The 5,120-nt window shown below is 42.3% G+C and overlaps 1 pseudogene across 1 annotated transcript; it reads left to right on the top strand.

Moving 5' to 3' along the window:
- Positions 1 to 392: 392 nt before the first annotated feature.
- Positions 393 to 4,312, top strand: LOC307070121 (3-hydroxyisobutyrate dehydrogenase, mitochondrial-like; annotated as a pseudogene). Its single transcript has 2 exons — positions 393 to 404; positions 3,290 to 4,312. The product of its transcript is annotated as a 3-hydroxyisobutyrate dehydrogenase, mitochondrial-like (transcript).
- The last annotated feature ends 808 nt before the right edge of the window (positions 4,313 to 5,120 follow it).

Raw genomic sequence — 5,120 nt, 5'->3', positions numbered from 1 at the left:
GCTCCTTTGGCCCATGTATTTACTGTCAGTTGGTAGATAGATCTAGAGCACTGACATAATTCAGGTGTGGTTTTTTGTCAAGTTTACTTCATAGATAATATTGATGAATTCCAAAAGGAACTATAAAGTGTCTGTCTTACTGTGACGTTGCAGCCATTAATGATCAATGTCTAGATCCATTAATTTATTAAGGGTACCAAATGGTGATATTCTACTAATTAGATTATTATTCATTTACTAGCTAGAAGATTATTTCATCAACTACTTGGTTGCCCTGAGTTACAGTTTAATTAGGAAAGGAAGAATAAATGTTTCTTTTATTTTATTTACCAGTTTTACAAAAAAAGAAAAAACAGGAGAGAGAAAGGTTGACTGCAAAGTAGCTTCCGAAGATGACTAATGAGGTATTTTCTTTCTTTGTTGTTGTTTTCAGTGAGGTTGTTATAAATATCGATGCAGAGATTGTCCCCTCTTAGGTTCACGGATCCTGTTCAAGTTGGCTCCTGAGTCCTTTCCACACAACCACAGTAGTCTTTGAAGTCTTCCCAGCTCTCTTGTACGACAAGGTGTAACAGGAACATCTAGTTCGTTTCTTATGCTGGATTTGAAATCAGCTATTTCTCCAAGGAGGCATTATCCACTGTGTTTATTCAAACTTGTGTTCCTTCTAGTTTAACCTTCTCTCGAGACATGATTTTTTTTAAACAAATTACTTACTGAATTTTTTCACCTTTTCAAATCTTGCTATTCTCCAATCACTTCATTTCTGATTTTTTCTAATTTCTTTTATGTTTTTCTTAAAGCCAGTTTCTATTCCTTTTAAAATTTCTTTTACTTTTTCCGCAATATCAGGCAATAAATTTCATTTGTTCTGTGGACGTGTCTTTCTGTCACGTTTTCAGGATTTGCTGGAACTTTCTTTTCACCCTTCTTTTTTCTTTCTTTTTCTCACTGATTTTCTACAGGATGTGAGTGGAATACTCTTCTGTCACTCATTTTTAAATGAAATAAGTTTCCACTTTAGGAGGGAATCATAGATCAGAATATAATTTCTAGCTTCAGAACTCCAGGGCTCACTATCTTCTATTATCTTCACAACATAATTTTTAAAAATGACCTTAAAATTTCTAAAATCTTCCTCCTCGGCCCTCCTCTGCCCATTTACCCAGGGCTCCTCTTTCTTGTCCTTGTTGAGTATGGGGATTTGTTCTGGAATGGTGCTTTGGTTTGATAGGTGTCAAGGTTTCACAGACCCCAGAACACTTGGCATCCTCAGAACATTTCAAAGTTCTTGCACTCAGCTGCAAAGTGGAGCCTGCAACATTCACTCCCGGTTTCTGTCGCTGTTCTCAGTGAGTTTTTCAATCTCAGTGAGTTCTTGAACCATAGTAACCTTTGGCTCTCCTGAAAGAGAGAGAGAGTCCTTCCCTCGTCTTCCTCCCACACACCTTGGGATACACATATGTAGGTCTTTTTCCTGTTGTTGATTTGTTCCTACCTGGCTGTATGTTGCAGTTAATGTGGACACCTTGTTGTAGATGTTGTCTGTGGGTTTTTGATCTTGCTATTCTAGATGCTTTTCTTTCTTCTTTGTGGGGGTGGGGGCTTGTGTATTTAGGGGAGGGGTGGCATATTCAGGGATAAAAATCTTCTCTGTAGCCACCATCATTTCCCCAGAATCCTCTGCCATTAATATTTAAAAGAAAATCATAGGAATCATTATCCGGATCCTTAGGATAATCATTACATTGTATCTGTCTTTTTTCCAGGCTTCAAGCTGCCTGTGGCTCCCCACGTTAGTATACTGACATGACTGGGCAATGCCTAATTTGACAGGTTCTTTCTGTACTACCTTCCTCTTAATCATGACAGTCTTGTACGCTATACGTAGTCTTCTTTACTGATAGGGAATTTAGAAAATACAGGAAGCCATGGGTTTAATAGCTGAAAGTGGAATTAATGTATTATTTTTCTCAGGTAAAATATCATAAGACTCCTTAGGCCAAAGTTGTAAAATGAAATCGCAAATTTCCTGGAATCATTTTGCAAACATGAATGCCCACATAAAGTACACTAGGACTTGAATCCAAGGAATAACACATTTTTAGAGCCTCCAGATTTATAAACTTAGTACAATTCTGCATTACTTCTTAAGGCAACTGAAGAAAATAATTTTGTGATCAAATAAATATTGATTTTATTAACATAGTTATTTTAAAAGTTTATAAGGCTTTTAAAAAATGTTAAGGCTCTGTCAGCCTCATCAGTTGTTATTTCTTTTCTAGAATCTTGGATAAAGGAGCAGTGGTTTGAGGGGAAACATGGTATAAAATGGGAAGATAATCTAACGGTGAAGATAGTTATATCTCTTCCTGTGTGATGAACTACTCCTAAGCTTGGTGGTTTAAAACAGCAGGCACTTTATCTCCTCACAATTTGTGAATCAGCAGAATGGGCTGGGATCCCCTGGGTGGATCTATCTTGCTTTCACCTGAGGTGACTACTGAGGCTGCCATCATCTGGTTGCTGGACTGGGGCTGGTTGCTTTCACATGTCTGGCCATTGATGCTGGCTGTGGCCTGGGCCTATTCTCCACTAGGTTAGCCAGGCTTCCTAACATGTCAGGTTTCCATGAGGACAAGCCCTAAAGCACGAGTACTCTCCAAGCTTCAGCTCTTGATATGCCATTGGGCCAAAGCAAGTCATGTGACCAAACCCAGGTCAAGGTGGAACAAAACTACACAGGGTGAGAAAACGGGGGGAGGGGCATTTTCACTGGGGGTCAGTAGTCTAACAAACTGCTGCAATAACTATATAAAGAAAAGCCCCCCGGAGGACAACTGGCAAAAAATAAATGTGTGCGGGGTGGGTTGGGGGCCTGGCATGGAGGGGCAAAGGCAGTAAACAGGGCCTACCAAAATCTGAAGATTCTGGAATTTTTGGAAAATCCACTGGGATTAAAGGAGTTACACAACCATGTTCGGACACCAGAAGAAAGGTCCCAGTTGAGCATCAGGGAAGTCTAGCGCTCTTCCTCCATCGCATCAATTTCCACATTTCTTTGACTCAGCATATTTGTAGAATGAATCATGACTTTCTATAAATTTTTAGTTCAGTTTTTCAAAGAAATAGTGACCTCGCTTCTATCTGCTGTGCCACAAAAATGCCGTAGAAAAAAATTCCTTCTGTTAAATTGCTCACTAGGTGAAATTGTATGTGTAACCTAGTACCAAAGAGGTATTAAGAATCGCCACAGCCGAGCCGGCCCTCCGCACCACGCACCCTATAGCAGCCAGTGGGTGAGCCGGGAGTCGAGGAGGTCACCGTGGGAAGGAGGGGCGCGGGCAACGTGTCAGCCTCCTTCCGTCTCCGTGGAGCCACCTCCTGCCTCTGGTACAGGGAGTCGTCCACAGCAGCCGTCGGTGGCCAGCCTTGCAGTGCTGTGTTCTAGGTCAGTAGCTTCCAAGACTCCAGTTGGATTCATTGGAGTAGGCAACGTGGGGAATCCAATGGCAAAAGAGCTCTTGAAACATGGCTAGCCACTCACTATTGCTGATGTGTTCCCTGATGCATGCAAAGAGCTGCTAGATGCAAGTGAACCCGGTAGTGTCTTCTGCAGCGGATGTAGCCGAAAAAGGTGACAGAATTATTACAGTGCATCAATGCGCTAGAAGCTTATACTGGAGCAAATGGAATCAAAAAAAAAGTGAAGAAAGACTATTAATAGATTCTAGTACTGTTGATCCTATGGTTTTGAGAGAATTGGCCAAAGAAGTTGAGAAAATGGGAGCAGTTTTCTCGGATGCCCCTGTTTCTGGTGGTGTGGGAACGGCTCGGTCTGGCAACCTCACATTTAGGATGGGAGGGGTTGAGCTGCTGTGGTGCATGGGCTCCCATGTGGTGCATCGTGGAGCTGTTGGGACTGGCCAGGCTTCGAAGATCTGCAAACACTTGCTGTTAGCTATTAGTAGGATTGGAACTGCTGAAGCTATGAATCTGGGACTCAGGTTAGGGCTTGACCCAATACTCTTGGCTAAAATCCTAAATACGAGCTTAGGACGATGTTGGTCAAGTGACACTTACAATCCTGTACCTGGGGTGATGGATGGAGTTCACCTGGCTAATTACTATCAGGGCGGATTTGGAGCAACACTCATGGCTAAGGATCTGGGATTAGCATGAGGCTCTGCTACCAGCACGAAGAGCCCAATCCTTCTGGGCAGTCAAGCCCATCAGATCTGCAGGGATGTTGTGCGTGAAGGGCTACTTCTCATTCGTGGTCCAGTTTTTGCAAGAGGAGGAGACATTCTGAGTTTGCCCTCTGGCTGTGAACACTGAAACATTGAAACCAAACTGTGTCTTGGAGCCCCTTATGGCTCACTCCACAGGAAAATGGGCTTAATCAAAGGTCAACTGTCTGCTTTTGAGTGTCTAGGTCAGGGGACCCCAACCCCTTGGCCTCGGACGGGTACCAGTCCACAGCCTCTTAGGAAGTGGTCTGCACAGCAGGAGGTGAGTCGCAAGCAAGCCAGCTATAAGCTTCATCTGCCGCTCCCTATGGCTCACATTACCGCCTGAACCCCACACACCCCGCCTCCCCTCCCTGGAAAAATTTGCTTCCAGGAAACCGGTCCCTGGTTCCAAAAAGGTTAGGGACCTCTGGTCTAGGTCACAATAGATCCTGGGATTTTTCACCCATTTTAAACTGCTTATTCTTTTTATCTATTTAACAAACATATCATCTGTAATTTTTTTTTCTGCAAGCCACTGATGGTAACTGCTAGCTAGCTAGCTGATTGGCCTTTTTCAAAAGTTTGATTCCTGAGCATCTTCAGCTAAAACGCTGCCTACTTCACTCAGGATATTATTTACTCCACTTTACAAATAAAACTAAAATTGTTTTCAACAGGATAAAATCTATCCTCGAGGAAAGAAAAGAAATTGGTGTGAGAAAAGGTATTAGAGAAAGGGGAAGTATAGTGAATTACTACCTGTGTGCCTCAGAAAATTTGTCCTGTTATCCCAGTGGTGATATTCTTGCATTGAGATTACTGGTTTATTTTCTAGGAGTTGTTAAAGCAAGAGAACTCCTTGCTGCATGTTATGTAATTTGGACTCTT

Source organism: Hyperoodon ampullatus (assembly GCF_949752795.1).
Source record: "Hyperoodon ampullatus genome assembly, contig: scaffold_433, whole genome shotgun sequence".
NCBI classification, from domain to species: Eukaryota; Metazoa; Chordata; class Mammalia; order Artiodactyla; family Ziphiidae; genus Hyperoodon; species Hyperoodon ampullatus.
Note: the sequence above shows the minus strand (reverse complement) of the source record. Positions and strands in the feature narration are given on the sequence as shown.